The 19,685-nt window shown below is 43.3% G+C and overlaps 1 protein-coding gene and 1 long non-coding RNA gene across 16 annotated transcripts in view; one reads left to right on the top strand and one right to left on the bottom strand.

Annotated features, from left to right (window-relative positions):
* ZNF567 (zinc finger protein 567) overlaps positions 1-19,685 on the bottom strand; it is a 54,295-nt gene that overhangs the window by 29,804 nt on the left and 4,806 nt on the right. For 4 of the 15 annotated variants that reach the window (XM_055103083.2, XM_063600187.1, XM_034946568.3 and 1 more), the window contains exons 1-2: positions 4,207-4,346; positions 2,356-2,456 (exon numbers count right to left, since the gene is read on the bottom strand). The gene's annotated coding sequence lies outside the window, so the exon portion shown is untranslated. Of the gene's footprint in view, positions 1-2,132; positions 2,457-3,962; positions 4,347-19,685 lie in introns of those variants that run through there. The other 11 variants (XM_055103084.2, XM_034946570.2, XM_034946576.2 and 8 more) reach the window with 7 other exon arrangements.
* Positions 4,391-13,444, top strand: LOC134729625 (uncharacterized). Its single transcript, XR_010110883.1, has 3 exons — positions 4,391-4,571; positions 5,033-5,153; positions 5,823-13,444. It is a non-coding gene; the product is annotated as an uncharacterized LOC134729625 (long non-coding RNA).

Genomic DNA, 19,685 nt, shown 5'->3' with positions numbered 1-19,685 from the left:
GCAACATAGTGAGACTCTGTCTCTACAAAATAAAAATACACAAATTAGCCAGCATGATGGCATGTACTTGTAGTCCCAGCTACAGCTTACTAATTGCAACATCCTTACTGAATGAAGCCAGACTCAAAAGGCTACATTCTGCATGACTCCTTTTATATGAGATGAAATTACAACAGAGGTTACTTCTGTGCCAGGGTGATTGGATGGGGGCTAGAAGTGTTCTGTTTTTGTTTTCTTTTTAAATTTGGGTGATGGTGGTGACATGAGTTTAAAAAAATGCAAATATATACATTTGCTTATATTAAAATAATGAAAGGATAAGCTGAAAACTTAGATAAAAGATAGAATATAATATTCTGTTGCTTTTGTCACTAACAAAGTATCCTGGAGGCCAGGCAAGGTAGCTCACACCTATAATCCCAGCACCTGAGGAGGCCAAGGTGGGCAGATCACTTGAGCCTAGGAGTTCAAGAACAGCCTAGGAAACATAGCAAGACCCCCAACTGTACAAAAATAAAATAAAATAAAATTAGCCAGGTATGGTTGTACATGCCTGTAGTCCCAGCTACTTGGGAGGCTGAGGTGGGAGGATCACCTGAGCCCAGGGAGATCGAGGCTGCAGTGAGCCATGATCAAGCCACTGCACTCCAGCCTGGGCAACGGAGTGAGACCTTGTCTCAGAAACAAACAAACAAAACAAGAAAACAAAAAAATCCAAAGTATCCTGGAGGCCCTTCTCCATAAATCCATGCAACTGATCCCTTTTCATGGCTGCATAATACTCCTCAGTGGCACTGTACTTGGTTAATTCAACCAGTTTCCTTCTCTTGGATATTTGGAATTCAATTATTTCTTTACGCTTTCCAAAATAATTCCCTGTGATGTAAATCCAATGACCCTCACAAAAACCCTGAGTGAGGTAGGTCCTATTATACCTGAAATTGACTAACATGACTAACACAGGAGACACTCATGGCTTGCTCAGTGTTACACATTGCAGAGGTGACCTAGCCAAGATTTTTTAAATGACAGCATTGAGATATAATTTACACACCATAAAATTCATCCATCTAAAGTATACGATTCAATGGTTTTTGGTATATTCACAAACCATCATAATGAACAATCATCCACAATCTAATTTTAGAACATTTCAATCACCATGAAAGAAACTCCAAAAGAATGCATGCCAAATTTAAGATCATTAAGATGTATGCCTATGTGTTTTTTCCTAAGAGTTTTATAGTTTCTTTTGTTTGGTTTTGAAACAAAGTCTCACTCTGTTGCCCAGGCTGGAGTGCAGTGGTGTGATCACGGCTCACTGCAGCCTCGACCTCCCTGGGCTCAGGTGATCCTCCCACCTCAGTCTCCTGAGTAGCTAGCCACAGGGGTGTGCCACTACACCTGGCTAATTTTTGTATTTTTGTAGAGACAGGGTTTCACTAAGTTGCCCAGGCTGGTCTTGAACTCCTGGACTCAAGCAGTGCACACACCTGAGCCTCCCAAAGTGCTGGGATTACAGGTATGAGCCACCAAGCCCCACCAAAAGTCTTATTTTAAAATGTGCTCTTTAATAACATATCATGTAATTAGTAAAGTCACTTCCTTTGTATCTCTTATTTTTGATGACCACTGTAAATAAGTCTTTTTCCCCATACTTTCCACATACACACACACACCCTATTTATTTGTTAATGTTTTTTCCAACAACCCTGAGTTTTCTAATTGTTATCACTGTTCATTTTTAATAGGATGAAAACTTAGAAATATTTCTGCCTCAGCCTCAGCTGATATCCCAAAGATAGCAAATGAAACAAAATTCTAAGAGAACTTCATTCAAGAACAGGATCTTATAGAGCTGTTGAGTGTAAAATTTTGCTATCATTAAACTCCTCCTTTAAAAACGGTGGAGAGGCTGAGAGAGGAGAATGTATTTTTAAGAGACTGTTATTTTTAGAACAGTGTTTTTCCAGGGGGAAAAACGTGAGTGATTCTCCCTTTTTTACAACACACAAGGGGTCCCTCAGACCTTGAGGCCACCAGGAACCAAAGTGGTGAGAGAATTCTCGGCAAAAATTTTACATATTTCTAAGATTTGGGAGGGCAAAGTGACCGAGGTGGCTAATTCTCACCTTAGCACTAGGTGAACACCCCATGGGTGGAGGCTGTCTGGGTTGTCTTGGGTCCTATCAAAGAGGAATGACTGGACAAACCCACCCACCAGAGTCGGTGGGCCACTGAATGCCCAGAGGAAGCACTGGGGCAGCAGCTGGAGAAGAGGCTATGCCCATGAGAAGGGAAGTGTATCGGAGGTTCCAAGCAGCAGGTTCTCTTGGAAGGTAAGAGATGACTTACACTAAATTATAGTGGTATCAGTCATGTTAGCCTCTTCTTGTCTCTGACTTCTGTCTTCTCATTCCTTTCCCAGCTCCCAATCCATGAGAGCTAAAGACTGCCTATAGGGAGTAAAGAGGAGACAAAATAAAGGTTGGGGAATTAGAGAAGAAACTAATCATGTATGCTTTCTCATTTCAGGCTTCCAGCAGAAGAAATTCATCCAGCAAAAAAAATAAATAAATACACACACACACACTCAAATAGGAATTTTGAGAGTGGCAGTTATGAGATAAAGTTTTTTTCTGTGTGGTCCCAGTGGTATTCTATTCATTTAAGCATATCAGTCATCAGTCAATACCAGGTTTCCCAATAAATGATCTTTTTTGGAAGGGAAGGGACGGAGTCTCGTTCTGTCGCCCAGGCTGGAGTGCAGTGGCGCGATCTTGGCTCACTGCAACTTCCACCTCCGAGTTCAAGCGATTCCCCTGCCTCAGCTCCCGAGTAGCTGGGGCTACAGGCATGCGCCATCATGCCCAGCTAATTTTTATATTTTTTAGTAGAGACGGGGTTTCACCATGCTGGTCAAACTCCTGACCTCAGGTGATCTGTCCGCCCCAGCCTCCCAAAGTGCTGGGATTGCAGGCGTGAGCCAACGCGCATGGGCCCAATCTTTTTTTTTTTTTTTTGAGACGGAGTCTTGCTCTGCCACCCAGGCTGGATTGCAGTGGCACGATCTCGGCTCACTGCAAGCTCCGCCTCCCGGGTTCACGCCATTCTCCTGACTCAGTCTCCCAAGTAGCTGGGACTACAGGCGCCCGCCACCACGCCCGGCTAATTTTTTGTATTTTTAGTAGAGACGGGGTTTCACCATGTTAACCAGGATGTTCTCGATCTCCTGACGTCGTGATCGGCCCGCCTCAGCCTTCCAAAGTGCTGGGATTACAGGCGTGAGCCACCGCGCCCCGCCCGCATGGGCCCAATCTTACCCTCTGAAAATTATTTTGCCTCTTCCTCTCCATTAAAAAAAAAAAAAAAAATCACTACTTATTTTACTTGTCTAATTACCAGAGTCAAATTCTACAGGCATATATAAAATGCCCAATACTCATAAATCAATCTAAACAATGCATACTTTAGTCAACACTCGGTTTCTCAAGCACTCCACCTAAGTCACACAGTGTGCCACATTCACAGTCATCACAGGTCGTGTACACCAAATACTTTTAAAATTAGGCATATTCATAGCTGTATCACCCACTACATAGTCATAATCCCATAGGCCCCCACGTCGTGCACAATTTCACAGAACTTATACTTCTACAAAAAGTAACAACTTTTCACTCACAATGCCCTCACTGTCGGCTCTGCAGAGTCGGACACAGGCTCAAACACAAATCGACTCGCACCTAATTTAAATTAAAACTTAAGACACGCAGGGACCCTATCACCTTCATAAACAACCGGTTCCACAACGTCACACAGAATAACACATTCCCCTACCACAACACACAGGACAGGTACGAAAAGCCACACACACACACACGGAGCGCCTGTTGTGTGCCAGGCCGTGCTCCAGGAGCCAGGGGACGAAAATCAGACGAAATTCCTGCCACTGGGGAGCTCACCCCCCGCCTCGGGCAACCGGTTCCCTTCTTCAGGTGCTCCCGGGCCCGCGCTCTGGTTCCTGCTTCCCTCCCAGCCTTCTCTGGGGCCCGGACTCGCACTTTCCTCCAGCCAACTCCTCGTCCCAGGTTGCTCCTCTTCCCTTCTTGCTTTCCCCAGCCCAGGCTCCCGCCTCCCTCCTCAGCCTTCCTTACGGGTCACACCGTCACCCGCCTTCTCCGCGCCCGCGGGACCCACCAGCCTCACCTTCGGTCGCCGGCCGGGCGTCTGCGCATGCGCACTCCCACGCGGACGATGCCTCCCAGGTGTCTCCGCGGCGCGTTTTTGCTGTCCACCGGCTACGCGCGCCTTCTCCACATCCGGGCGTTTCCGGCCTTGGACTACATTTCCCACAGGCGCCCGGGCCGTTTTCGAACTTTGATCTCCGGTTCCCCTTCCAAGTTCTCATAGTGCTTGGCTGAGATGAGGGCGGCGCTCACGGTGAGGAAGCCCCGAGCTCCCGGGACGCAGACAGGGTGTGCAGGGCCGTAGCTCGGGCCTGTGTATGCACGTGTGCGTGTGTTTGACGCCAGGACAAGGCGGCGGTGTGCGCGGCGAGGAGGCTGCGACAGGTGCGTGATTGTGTTCCTGTCCCTGCTCGGCTGTGGGACCTTTGGGTGGCCGTGGTCGGCTGTCGGGTGTGTGACACTGTAGGGTTTGAGACCTTCCATCATGACAGTGCTGCTGTGGCCGTGTGATGGAAGAGCCTTTTAGGTCTGTGGTGTTGTGTGTGTAACGGGTAAAGCTTCATTTCTGCAGTGCTGTGTTTAATGTTGGGACTGAGGGGTCTGTCGAAGATCTCCCCAATGTGCCTGTGAGGACTATGATCCATGCCTATGTTAAGCAGAGTCATCTTGCAATGAAGCATGGCCCGCGTTGTCTTCTCAGGGCACACCTGTCCCCAGTTCTCAGCCTGGTGTTTGACACAGGGGATCCTGGCGGAGTGCCCACCTAAGCGGCAGTTTTAGACTCGACTGTTTCTTGGGCTCTGCATCTCTGAGTTCCCAGCTTCCTTTTTTCTCCCGCTTTATAGCTGTATAGACCCCAGCTGCAGTGAAATGGCCATCAAAAAGGGAAGGGATAATCGAGTGGTGGAATAAAATCTGCAAACAGAAAAAGCACAGACCTGTTCTCGGAACGAGGCTTTTCGAGTTGTAAGTGTCCCTTAGGCAGAGTTCTGGGAAGACGTCGTGGGGAGAACCTAGGAGTAGGATTCCTTCCTCAGAGGCTCTCCCTTGGGAACTCTCAGAGGTCAGGTTCCATGTGATCCACATCATTCCCAGAGCTGTCTCCGCAGGAGACTTACGTGAATTTAGAGAAAGTCCCCAGTCCTGGATATCAGTGACCCTGGCCTTTCCCTTGAATACTAAGAAGGGTTAGCAGTACTCCCATCTCCCTTTTACTTCCATCTGAGTATGTTTATGGTAGATGATGAGAGCTCGTGTGGTGGCAATAATTTTTTCCAATTTAGCCAATCTGGGTTCCAAGAAAGGTCTGATGTCTCATGATTCCTTACCCCTTCTCCCTTGCCTTGAGGTTCTCTAAGAGCCCCGAGGAAAGGGAACCATTGCTGAGCATATCTGAAAACCAAGGTCAAGGAAGTTTTGTTGTATTTTCTATTTTTGTTCTCTTTGATTTTGTTTTTCAGCAAGGGAGTATTTTTTCTCCTCCTGAAATGCTAGTCAGTGGTTAGGTTACTATTAGGCAGGGCCTTGTGAGGTGCTTTGACCAATAGAATGTGGTGGAAGTGATATTGTGAGACTTCTGAGACAAAGCTTCAGGAAGTCTTGCAGCTTTTTCTCTTCCGCTTTTCCTGCCCTGAGACCACCATGACTGAAGGCTAAGAGCAACTTGCTTGCGGATTAAAGATCACTTGGAGAGAGAGGTCCAGTGAGCAACAACGGCCAGAAATTTCAGGGAGACCATCTTGAACCATCCAGCCTCCACCAAGCCAACAGCTGACAGCTGTCACATGAATATGATCAGCAGAAGAACCACTCAGGCAAGCCAAGCCCAAATTGCCAAGTCCCCCAAATAATGAGCTAATTATTTTTTATTTTAAGCCATAAACTTTTGAGGTGGTTATATAGCAATAAATAACTGAAACAGGTGTTTAACTTTCCAGACTTTTTAAATGACCATATTGATATAATTGTATTGTTCAACCTGTTTTGTAAAGTGATTTCTCTGATACAGTATCTTGAAAATATTCCTTATCCTTAACTATTTTCTACAACTTTGCATTTGTCTATCTTAGTATTATATTACATGGATATGTGGTAACTTATTTAACTACTAACTTCCCTTTGCAATTCTTTTTCCTTGCTGTCTAGCTCCCATGTCTTGACTAACTTTACATTCCCCTCCAGGACCTTATGGGCACATGGGTTCCTATCATTTCACGGGTATGTAGACTCAGGAATGTGGCACTGACTTCTGGGTGGAGTACAGATGACTGACACCCCCACCCCCATTCGGAGGAATTATTCAGGGGTGTGATATGACACCTACATACATTTATTTAACTAGCCAATTGGGTCTCCCCTTTTTTTGTTTTGAGACCGAGTCTTGCTCTGTCGCCCAGGCTGGAGTGCAGTGGCGTGATCTCGGCTTACTGCAACCTCCGCCTCCCAGGTTCAAGGGATTCTCCTGCCTCAGCCTTCCGAGTAGCTGGGACTACAGGTGCCCACCACCATGTCCGGATAATTTTTGTATTTTTAGTAGACATGGGGTTTCGCCAAGTTGGCCAGGCTGGTCTCAAACTCCTGACCTCACGTGATCTGCCTGCCTCAGTCTCCCAAAGTGTTGGGATTACAGGCATGAGCCACCGCGGCCAGCCGGGTCTCCCTTTTTACATCTGTTTTCCCCTTTCCAGTTCAAATTCTGTATTCTGGGAACATCTTACTTTCTTCACCCTGATTGATTAGGGAAACTTCAGGGTTCTTAGGTAACTTTCTGAAGGACTGGTTTAAGATTCCTAGAGTTGGAAATGGGCGTCTCTCCTGTGTTATTTCTAAAGTGTTATCATCCTAATCCTTCAGAATACTTTCTCGACTTCTTTCTGCTTGATGATTAAGGAATGGTCTCAATTTTCCATAGCCACATCAGACCAAAATTCCATTTCTTTGCCTATGTGAAGGGTTTATTATTAATTACCCTATTAATTTATGTCCAAACCAGATGTGATTTCCTTCTTGGAGCAATAGTTCGTGAAGAGGTTGGTTAACAGCAGTTCTGTGCCCAGGTAAATGAGAGGCAACTGATAAGAGGAACTCATTGTGTATAAAATCTTAGGATTCTAGATTTAGGACCTTTAAGGCAGGATTTGAATTAGTGCTCTGGAATGTCTATGAAGAAAGTTTGGGTCTCTTCAGCCAGAATTCAGACCATTTCAACATTGCATTCCATATATCATACACATATCTCCTTTTATTATTATTTTTTCTGCTCTCAAAGCAGATTTCTCTCATTGTAAAATTAGTAGATTCTTAATTCAGAAGATTGGAGAATATTAAAAGAGCTTAAAGTAAAGCACTTTGAACATTTTATTCCAAATCACTTCACCTCATTTGTGAATAAGTGCATGGATATAGGCTTATAGGACTTTTTCATTCAAAACAGGGTTATATAACAATTGTTTTGAAATCTACTTGTTTCTTCTAACAAAATATAGTGAACAAATTTTCATGTCACTAAATTATGAACTGTGTCATAATCTTTTAATGGCTGCACTGTTCTGTTTGTATATGTAAGTTCTTTCCAGCTTTTTCGCATTATATGCAATGTTTTACTGCTTATGCCTTTCTGTGCACATGTGAATTGTATCTTTTGGATAGTCTTAGATATTTTGCTGAGAATGAGGTTTTCATAGTTAAAACCTGTTTACACATCTATATCAATTGCCCTGATTAAGTTTGCACCAATATTCAACATACTATGAGAATGTCTATTCACTACTATATGGTATCATTAGTCTTTTATTATTATTATTATTATTTTATTATTATTATTATTTGAGACAGAGTCTCACTCTGTTGCCAGGCTAGAGTGCAGTGGCATGATCTCGGCTTACTGCAACCCCCGCCTCCAAGATTCCAGCAATTCCCCCACCTCAGCCTCCCAAGTAGCTGGGACTACAAGGTGCATGTCACCACGCATGGCTAATTTTTGGTTTTTAGTAGAGACGGGGTTTCACCATGTTGGCCAGGATGGTCTCCATCTCCTGACCTTGTGATCCGTCTGCCTCGGCCTCCCAAAGTGCTGGGATTACAGGCGTGAGCCATTGCACCTGGCCATCATTAGTCTTTTAAATCCACCAATCCAGTAGAAATTATATTTATTTAAATGAATTACCCATGCACAGGTTTCATTCAGTGTAATAAAATATGGGCTTCAGAAACAAAAACCAGAACTGAAAGAAAATTGGTTTTGTAGGTAGAAAAATGTGATTTAAAAATGCAGATATGCCATTTATTTTGAGGGTGTATAGCTCACCCCTGTAATCCCAGCACTTTCGGAGGCTGAGACGGGTGGAACACTTGAGCCCAGGAGTTTGAGACCAGCCTGGGCAATATGGTGAAACCCCGTATCTACTAAAAATACAAAAAATTAGCTGGGTGTGGTGGTGCACCTGTAGTCCTAGCTACTTGGGAGGCTGAGATGGGAGGATCACCTGAGCCCAAGGAGGTTGAGGCTGTAGTGAGCCGTGATTGTGCCAATGCACTCCAACCTGAGCGTTGGAGTGAGACCATGCCTCAAAAAAACAATAACAAAAAACTCTTAAAATTGAGGGAAAGACCCAAAAACCCGATAGAAAAAGTGAGTAAAAGAAATGAACACATGAAATCACACACACACAGACACACACACACACAAAGAGAGAGAGAGGAAGCACAAATTTTAAAATTATAGCTTGCTGGCTTTTTAAAAAAATAAACCCAGCCGGGTGTGGTGGCTCACGCCTGTAATCCCAGCACTTTGGGAGGCTGACGTGGGCAGATCACGAGGTCAGGAGATCGAGACCATCCTGGCTAACATGGTGAAACCCCGTCTCTACTAAAAATACAAAAAATTAGCTGGGCGTGGTGGAGGGCGCCTGTAGTCCCAGCTACTCAGGAGGCTGAGGCAGGACAATGGCGTGAACCCGGGAGGTGGAGCTTGCAGTGAGCCAAGATGGTGCCGCTGCACCCCAGCCTGGGCGGCAGAGTGAGACTCCATCTCAAAAAAAAATAATAAAATAATAAAAAAAATAAACCCATGCAACCGCCATTACAGACATAGAAACTTTCCAACATCCCAGAAGGCTCCCTCATATCTCTTCCCAATCATTATACCTCAAAGTTAACCATTAGTTTGACCTCTATAATAGAATAGTTTGGTTTGGTTTTGAACTTTATATAGGTGGAATCATATAGTATGTACTCTTGTGTCTGACCTCCTTTGCTCAACATTATTTCTATGTATATAGATACATATAGATAACATTATATCCATGTTGCTGTACATAGTAGTAGCTTGTAATTTAACCTTTTTTTTTTTTTTTTTTTTTTGAGACAGGGTCTCATTCTGTACTCCAGGCTAGAGTGACAGTGACACTATCATAGCTCACTGCCACCTCAAACTCCTAGACTCAAACAATCCTCCCACCTCAGCCTCAGCTCCCCAAGTAGCTAGGACTACAGGTGCATACCACCACCACACCCAGACAATTTAAAAAATTTATAGAGATGGGGTCTCACTATGTTCCCCGGGCTGATCTTGAATTCCTGGCATCAAGCGATCCCCCTGTCTCTCAGCCTCTGAAAGTGCTGGAATGACAAGTGTGAGCCGTAGCATCCACCACCCTTTATCATGTAATTATTTTGTTACTTCCCTCTTGTTCACTCTCTCTACATATATCTGGTTGTATGTCTTAAGTCTTATACTACTAGAAATTAGGAGTTAGGTTGATCAGTATATACAAAGTTTCAGTTATATGAGAGGAATAAGTTTTGGTGTTCTATTGTGTAACATGATGACTATAGTTAATAATATTAAACATATGAACTGGAGGGGGAACCAATCAGTCTATAACAATTCCCAATTAAAAAAAAAAAAAGAAAACTTGGCCAGGTGCAGTGGCTCACACCTTGTAATCTCAGCACTTTGGGAGGACAAGGTGGGCCAATCGCTTGAGCCCAGGAGTTCAAGACCAGCCTGGGCAACATGGTGAAACTCCATCTCTACAAAAAAATACAAAAAATTAGCTGGGTGTGGTTGTGTGCCTGTAGTCCCAGATACTTGGGAGGCTGAGGTGGGAGAATCACTTGAGCCCTGGAAGTCAAGGCTGTAGTGAGCAGTGATTGCACCACTGCACTCCAGCCTGGGCATCAGCGTGAGACCTTGTCTCAAAGAAACAAAACTCCTCTTAATGTCAAGGGAAAGACCCAAAAACCTGACAGAAAAGATGGGTAAGAGAAATTAACAATTCACAAAAAATATGTAAAAGGGACCCTTAAATATGTAAAAAGAGAAATACAAATTAAAATAATATGGAGACAGGCCAGGTGAGGTGGCTTACACCTGTAATCCCAGTGCTTTGGGAGCCTGAGGTGGAAGGATTGCTTGAGGCCAGGAGGTTGAGATTACAGTGAGCTATGATTGCACCACTGCACTCTAGCCTGGACAACAGAGCAAGACCCTGTCTCTTGGCAGGGGGAGAGGGGGAATACTGAGACCATTTTTAACCTATCAAGATGACAAAAATTAAAAAGTATAACAATGTATTCTGTTGGTGAGACAGGATATAGTCGGCTGACTGATGACCCTGCAAAAAGATACGTCCATGTCCTAATCTCTGGAAACTGTGAATGTTACTTAATTTGGAAAGAGGGTCTTTGCAGATGAAATTAAATTAAGAATTTTGAGATGAGTAGTTCATCCTGGATTGTCTGGGTGGGTTGGGTCCTAAATCCAGTGACAAGCATCCTTAAAAGAGACACAAGGAGACTGGCAGACAGAGGAAGAAGAGGCAGCAATGTGACCCCGGAGGTGGCAATCTCAGTGATGGGGCCAGGAATGTCAAGGAATGGTCAAGGAATGGCTACAGCCACCAGAAAAAGAGGCAAAGTGAGGATTCTCCCCTAGAATCTCTAGGAGCGCTCCAGCCCTGCTGATGTCTAGATTTTTGGAGTTCTGGCCTCCAGAATGTGAGAGAGTAAACTATTGTTTAAAGCTACCAAGTTTGTGGTAACTTGTTAGAGCAGCCACAGGAATGAATGTACAGGGAATAGGGCAGTCTCATACACTGCTGGTGGGAAAACAAACCGGCACAACCCTTATGGTGGGAAATTTGACAACATGTACAAAAACTACCTACATATTTCCCTTGTGACCCAGCCGTTCCACTGTTAGGAATCTGCCCTGAAGATATAACTCCACCTATTAAAAAATACAGCCATTAGAATGGATGATGTTTACCGCTACTTGTTGACAAAGAAAAATGTTCACTTGTGTTAAATGAGAAAGACAGGTCTCAGAACAGCAACAATGTTCTAGCCAATTCTGTTTTTAATACTCAGTATATGTAGAAGAGATTAAAGGGATTTATCGTGAGATGCTCATAGGGGGCAACTGTTATTTTAGATTTCTTTTTTAAATTTTTTAATTGACAAGTAATAATTGTATATATTTGTACAATAATTGTACGTATTATATGTACAATTGTATATTGATGTATATATTTGTACAATAATTGTATATATTTATGTGGTACAATGTGATATTTGTATGCATCAATACATGATGGAATGATCAAATCAGGCTGGTTAGCATATCCATTACCTCAAATATTTACCATTTCTTTGTGGTAAGAACATATAAAATCCTATCTTTTAGCTATTTTGAAATATACAATACAGTAACTGTAGTCACTGTGTTGGACAAAAGAACAGCAGAATGTATTCTTCCTATCTAAACAAAACTTTGTACCTGTTAACCAGCATTTCCCCTTTCCCCATCCACCACATCCCCACCCCCCAACCTTTGGTAACCACCCTCCTACTCTCTACTTCTAAGAGTTCAACTTTTTAGATTCCACATGTAAGTGAGATCATACAGTATTTGTCTCTCTGTGTCTGGCTTATTTCACTTAACATAATATCCTCTAGGTATACCCATGTTGTTGCAAATGACAGAATTTCATGTTTCAGGCTGAATAGTATTCCACTGTATATATATCCTCCATTTAAAAAATCCATTCATCCATTGATGGACACTTAGCTTGTTTCCATATCTTAGTTATTGTGAATAATGCTACAGTGAACATGGGAGTGCAGACATCTTTGACATACTGATATCAATTCCTTGTGGGGTTGCTGGCTCATATAGTAATTCTATTTTTTGTTTTTTGAGGAAGCTCTACACTGTTTCCCAAAATGGCTGTAGTAATTTACAGTGCTCGCAACAGTGTTCCTTTTCTCTACATCCTCACCAACACTAACCTTTCATCTTTGTTTGTAATAGCAGGTGTCTAACAGGTGCACGGTAATATCTCACTGTGGTTTTTTTGGTGGGGATGGAGTCTCGCGCTGTCGCCCAGGCTGGAGTGCAGTGACGCGATCTCGGCTCACTGCAATCTCCACCTCCTGGGTTCAAGCGATTCTCCTGCCTCAGCCTCCCAAGTATCTGGGACTACAGGTGCGTACCACCATGCCTGGTTAATTTTTTGTATTTTTATTAGAGACGGGGTTTCACCATCTTAGCCAGGATGGTCTCGATCTCCTGACCTCATGATCTGCCCAGCTCGGCCTCCCAAAGTGCTGGGATTACAGGTGTGAGCCACCGCGCTCGGCCCCTCATTGTGGCTTTAATTTGCATTTATCTGATGATTAGAGATGTTTAGCATTTTTTGTATATGTGTTGGCCATTTGTATGTCTTCTTTTGAGAAATGTATACAGGTCCTTTGCCCATTTTTAATAGGGTTATTTGTATTCTTTTTTTTTTTTTGAGACGGAGTCTCACTCTGTCACCTAGGCTGGAGTGCTGGAGTGCAGTGGGCGATCTCGGCTCACTGCAAGCTCTGCCTCCCAGGTTCACACCATTCTCCTGCCTCAGCCTCCTGAGTAGCTGGGACTACAGGCACCCACCACTACACCTGGCAAATTTTTTGTATTTTTTAGTAGAGATGGGGTTCCACCTAACCCCGAGGATGGTCTCGATCTCCTGACCTCATGATCCACCCACCTTGGCCTTCCAGAGTGCTGAGATTACAGGCATGAGCCACCACACCCGGCCGGTTATTTGTATTCTTGTTATTAAGAAGTCTGAGTTCCTTTTACATTTTGGATATTAGCCCCTTATCCAATATATGATTTGCAAGTATTTTCTCCTAATCTTTGGGTTGTCTCTTTATCCTATTGTTTCCTTTGCTATGCGGAATAGAATTCTCTGTTTTCTTAATTTTAATGCTCAGTATGTATTTCTTTTATAATTAGAAACTCTATAAGGCTAATCCTTCCCTCCTTAAAACTGGAAGAATTATAGAAGGAGCTATGGGCACACTGACACAGAGGGATGATGGTGAGGTGTCTTTGGGAACTCAGACTGAAGGGACCTCAGTTCTCTCCACTGGCCACTGAGGGAAAAGTTTCTCAAACAATACCTTGAAGTTTTGACTCTTCATATCAGCTGAGCATTTATCTGCAATGGCTTCCCTCTTCTTTGAGCCACCTTAACACATTACTCTCCACACATTCACGGCTATCTCCTTTTCTTCAATGGGGAAATCACATCTGGCTTAGAGATAAAAGGTCCTGTATATAAGAAAAGAAATTGGACTTAGGCCTGTTGTGGTGATGTCAATTCAGGGAGAGGAAAATATGAGACAGAGGAAGATAAAGTCACTTTAGGTGTCAAGAAAATGAAGCCTCAATAATAAAAACACAGTTGAGTGTCTGCAGCTATAAAAATGTCAGATCAGTTCTTCCAAGGCTCTCAAGAGACTCACAATGAAAGAAAATACTCCCAGCAAGCAGATTATAAATAAAAAAGGAAAATATTCTTTAAAAATTTTTATTTTTAATTTTTATTTTATTTATTTATTTTTTTGAGTTGGAGTCTCACTCTGTTGCCCAGATTGGAGTGCAGTGGCATGATCTCAGCTCACTGCAAACTCCACCTCCTGGGTTCAAGCGATTTTTCTGCCTCAGCTTCCCAAGTAGCTGGGACTACAGGTGCGCACCACCATGCCTGGCTAACTTTTGTATTTTTAGTAGAGATGGGGTTTCGACATGTTGGCCATGCTGGTCTCGAACTCCTCACCTCAGGTGATCCACCCGCCTCGGCCTCCCAAAGTGCTGGGATTAAAGGCATGAACCACCATGCCTGGCCTTTTTTTTTTTTTTTTTTTTTTTTTGAGACAGAGTCTCGCACTGTTGCCCAGGCTGGAATGCAGTGGCATGATCTCAGTTCACTGCAACCTCTGCCTCCCAAGTTCAAGCAATTCTCCTGCCTCAGCCTCCCGAGTAGCTGGGATTACAGGTGCCCGCCTCAACACTGGGCTAATTTTTTGTATTTTTAGTAGAGACAGGGTTTCACTATGTTGGCCAGGCTAGTCTCGAACTCCTGACCTCGTGATCCGCCCACCTCAGCCTCCCAAAGTGCTGGGATTACAGGTGTGAGCCACCACACCTGGCCTTTTTTTTTTTTTTTTTTTGAGACGGAGTTTCGCTCTTGTTGCCCAGGCTAGAGTGCAATGGCATGGTCTCGGCTCACCACAACCTCTGCCTCCCAGGTTCATGCGATTCTCCTGCCTCAGCCTCTCAAGTAGCTGGGATTACAGGCATGCACCATCATACCCAGCTAATTTTGTATTTTTAGTAGAGACAGGGTTTCTCCATGTTGGTCAGGCTAGTCTCGAACTTCTGACCTCAGGTGATCTGCCCGCCTCGGCCTCCCAAAGTGCTGGGATTACAGGCATGAGCCACCGCGCCCGGCCCTATCTTTTATTTTTATAAATAGAGATGAAGTTTCACCATGTTGCCCAGGCTGGTATCGAGCTCCTGGGCTCAAGCGATCCCCCCACCTTGGCCTTCCAAAGTGCTGGGATTACAAGCGCGAGCCACCGAAATTATTCTTAACTAGCAAGACTAGGCTCTAACATCACATCCTTGTAGTTACATCCCTTTAAGCAGGGTTCAACCACTCACTCTGCACCTGGAGAACTTGATGGTTATCCCTCGAAGTGACAGTCCTGCAAATGACAAAAACACTCCAAATCTATTAGGTTGGTGCAAAAGGAATTACGCTTTTTGCCACTGAAAGTAAGTCCCACAGGACCCTGAGGGAAATGGGAGGGTGGGGTATACATAGCAGCTGGGCAGCATATGGAAGAAATTTCTCTGGCGTGGTTCAGCTTTGAGTCTAGCAGGAATATACTAGTTTAAAAATTCCAGAACTTCCTCAGAACGAACTGTTAAGTGATCAGTTAAAAAAAAAAAAAAAAAAAAAAGTTGTTTGGGTGCAGTGGCTCACACCTGTAATCCCACACTTTGGGAGGTTGAGGCGGGCAGATCACTTGAGGTCAGAGGTTCGAGACCAGCCTGACCAATATGGTGAAACCCCGTCTCAACTAAAAATACAAAAATTAGCCAGGCATGGTGGCAGCTGCCTGTAATCCCAGCTACTCGGGAGGCTGAGGCAGGATAATCGCTTGACCCAGGAGGCAGAGGTTGCAGTGAGCCAAGATGGTGCCACTGCACTCCAGCCTGGGCAACAGAGTGAGACTCTGTCTCAAAAAAAAAAAAAAAAAAAAGGGGGTGTAGAATAATAGAAAAATATAGACAAATCCAAAGCATGCTGACAGTGGCTACAGTAGGTTATAATATGTACAGCTATGCCATTTATCAAAGTGTACATATGTACATACAGATACATGTACATATACATACAAATAGAATGCCAGACATCAGCAATAGAAAGAAAAATATCTAGAGGTATACTGGGTGTTTTTGTTTTTGTTTGAGACAGACTCTTGCTCTGTCACCCAGTCTGGAGTGCAGCAGTGTGAACATGGCTCACTGCAGCCTTGACCTGCTGGGCTCAGCTGATCCTCCTGCCTCAGCCTCCTGTGTAGCTGGGACCACAGGCACATGCCACCACGTCTGGCTATTTTTTTTTTTTTTTTTTTTGAGATGGAGTCTCGCTCTGTCACCCAGGCTGGAGTGAAGTGGTGCAATCTAGGCTCACTGCAACCTCCGCCTCCCGGGTTCAAGTGATTCTCCTGCCTCAGCCTCCTGAGTAGCTGGGATTACAGGTGCACGCCACCACGCCCAGCTGATTTTTGTATTTTTAGTAGAGACAGGGTTTCACGATGTTGGTCAGGCTGGTTTTGAACTCCTGACCTCATGAACCGTCCGCCTCGGCCTCCCAAAGTGCTGGGATTACAAGCGTGAGCCACTGCGCCTGGCCAATTTTTTATTTTTTGTAGAGATGGGGTCACATTCTGTTTCCCAGAGTGGTCTCCAACTCCTTGGGCTCAAGCAATCCTCCTGCTTCAGCCTCCCAAAGTACTGGTATTACATGTGTGAGCCACCACACCCAGCCAAGGTATACCTTTAACATTTAACATTTAATAGGCTGTGATACTGATTTTTTGTTTTAAATATACTTTTATAAATTTAAACTTAAGTATACTTGTTACATATACTTGCTATTTTCTTTGCAAGAAACATCTGTTGATTTTAGAATGTATGTTTAAGGCATTTTATTAAATAGAAGATTTTCAAAAAGTAGATTAAAAAAGCTTTTAGGCCGGCTGCAGTGGCTCACGCCTATAATCCCTCCACTTTGGGAGGCTGAGGTGGACTGATCACTTGAGGCCAGGAGTTTGAGACTAGCCTGGCCAACATGGTGAAACCCATCTCTACTAAAAATACAAAAATTAGCCAGGCATGTTGGTGCATGCCTGTAATCCCAGTTACTTGGGTGGCTGGGGCAAGAGAATCACTTGAGCCCAGGAGGAAGAAGTTGCAGTGAGCAGAGATCATGCCACTGCACTCCAGCCTGGGCAACAGAGTGAGACTCTGTCTCCAAAAAAAAAAAAAAAGCTTTAAGAAGTCTTTAGATTTACAGCTAAGCATATTCTAAATACTATGTGATGAATTATTTCTCTTATGTTAAAAAAAATATTAATTTGGACCCAACTATGACTGTGGGTATTCTGCCCAGGGAAGAAGAGCTAAGAGGCTTAAACCTTACCTTGGACTTGCTGCTTTGTTTTCTATGCCTTCTTGACAGAAGGATTTATTTCACTTCCGAAATATTAGCCATAATGCCCTGCTATCAGTAAGAGGACAGCCTTGCTCCATTTGTACCCTTTAGACCCAACATCAACAGACTCTAATCTGTAAGGCATACACATGACGAGAGGACATTCATTCACACCCAGAGCTCCTATGAATTCTTGGGAACTCCCAGGGTTATCACTGTACTTCTCTAGAAGTCTTTGTCATGCTCTACCTTTGACTTACTTTTATTTCCCCTGTTGAATTATAAGCAATACAAAGGCAGCAATTATATCTTAGTAATTTGTGCTTCTTCCAAGTATTGAAGCACAAGGTCTTGCATGTTGCCAGGCATGCCAGTGTCTTACTCAGAAATCCCCCACTTCTAGGACAATTTGTCTCTTAGGAAGTAATTATAAAAATGAACTAAATATTATTACAAGAATGCTCATTGAAGAATTCCAGATAATAATTAGTAAATAAAAATGTTTGAGAATAAACAGTGTGTTAAATATCATATAATAGAACCCATAATCCTAACGATTTTCATTCCAAATTAGTTGGCACTCATCAGGAATGGCTTTGTGAAGCGGGTAGGATATAGAATAGAAGGTGTCAAGTTAGAAAATGGTAATCTAATAGTTAAAGACTGAGGGCTTTGAAATTCAAATTCCAGTTCCTTCTCTTAGGAACTCTGTGACATTTTACAAGTTATTTAAGCTCTTGGTGCCTCACCTGCATCATCAGTTTACTGGGAAAGGTATCAATAACTCCCTCAGGGTTCTGAGGGGAGTTAAATGACACTATACATGTAAAATACTTAGGACAGTATATTAAGGTTCTCTAGAGAAACAGAACAAACGGTGTGTGTCTGTGTGTCTGTGTGTGTGTCTGTGTGTATGCATGCACACAGAAAGATTTATTTTAAGGAACTGGCTCATGCAATTGTGGAGCCTTGGTACATCCAAAATCTGCAAGACAGGCCAGCAGGCTGAAGACCCAGAAAACAGTTGTGGTTCGAAGTCTAAAGGCAGTCTGCTACCACAATTCCCTCTTGCTCAGAGGACATTAGCCTTTGTACTATTAAGAACTTTAGCTGATTGAATGAGCCTCATCCATTGTGTGGAGCGTAATCTGCTTTATTCAGAGTCCACTGATTTAAGTGTTACTCTCATCCAAAAAAACACTTTTCACAGAAACATCCAGAATAATGTTTGACCAAATATCTGGGCATCATGGCCCAGTCAAGTTGACACATAAAATTAACCATCATAAGTCCACCCTTGTCAACTTGGTACCCATAAGCATCTCCTAAAACCATACTTCATATCTGAATAAAGGCAGTAACAAGGTTATACTTCTGCTTAACATGATACAACTATCCTGCATAAAACCAAAAATAACTAACCCTTCCCCAGAAGAGGATGCAAAGTCTGGATGATGTTAATGCTTCTCCCTGATATCCCATAACTTAAAAACTGATATAAAGTTAACAATATTTAAATACTCTAATATAAAGTCAGTATATCTTACTGTACATGATAAAGAGATATGAAAGGGATGAAAACAAAGCTGTGTTGTATACACATTCATTACAAAATAAAGAAGACACATTCATGACAATTACAGTCTTTGTTTCTGTAACTGCTCACGTGGTTATAGCTGGTATTCATAACTACCTTCTTCCATTATCCATTATGTATTCCTTTTTCCCTCAGCAAGCAAGCTCCTCAGCTGATTGTGGTTCTTTAACTGGTGGGGTGACCCAAACCTTCATTCGTTAAGGGTCTGGATGGTAGTTCTGGCAGAAGCATTTTGTGTCAGGAAGGCAAATTTGTATCTAAAGTGTGTATTTCAGTAAGAAAAAAATACTACCCCTTCCATGATGGAAGCAATCCAATGTATCAGCCTGCCACCAGGGAGTGGTGCCATATTGGGGAACCAATGTTGGTCTTGGCTGCCAGCAGACTGGGCACTCAGCAGTAGCTGTAGCCAGTTTGGCTTTGGTAAGCAGAAGTCCATGTTGCTGAGCCCATGCATAACTTTCATCACTGCCATCATGACCACTTTGTTCATGAGCCAATTGGGTGATGGTAAGGGTAGCTTGGTAAAGAGGCTGACTGATATCCACAGAATGGGTCATCCTATACACCTGATTATGAAATATCCTCTGCTAAGGTTACCCTTTGGTAAGTATTCACATAGGGCACAAATATCTTTATATTTTTTACCTGTTCAGCGAGGTCCATATCTCTTCCCTAGAATTCCTTGTCACCAGTTTTTAAATAATGTTCCTTCCAAGTTCCTGACCATCCAGCCAGACCATTGGCTACAGTGCATGAGTTGGTATATAATGTCACATCTGGCTATTTCTCCTTCTAGGAAAAATGAACAACCAGGTGCAGTGCTCAGAGTTCCAATCA

Source organism: Pan paniscus, chromosome 20 (genome assembly GCF_029289425.2).
Source record: "Pan paniscus chromosome 20, NHGRI_mPanPan1-v2.0_pri, whole genome shotgun sequence".
In the NCBI taxonomy this organism is placed as follows: domain Eukaryota; kingdom Metazoa; phylum Chordata; class Mammalia; order Primates; family Hominidae; genus Pan; species Pan paniscus.
The sequence above is the reverse complement of the archived record's forward strand: the minus strand, read 5'-3'. Positions and strand labels throughout refer to the sequence as shown.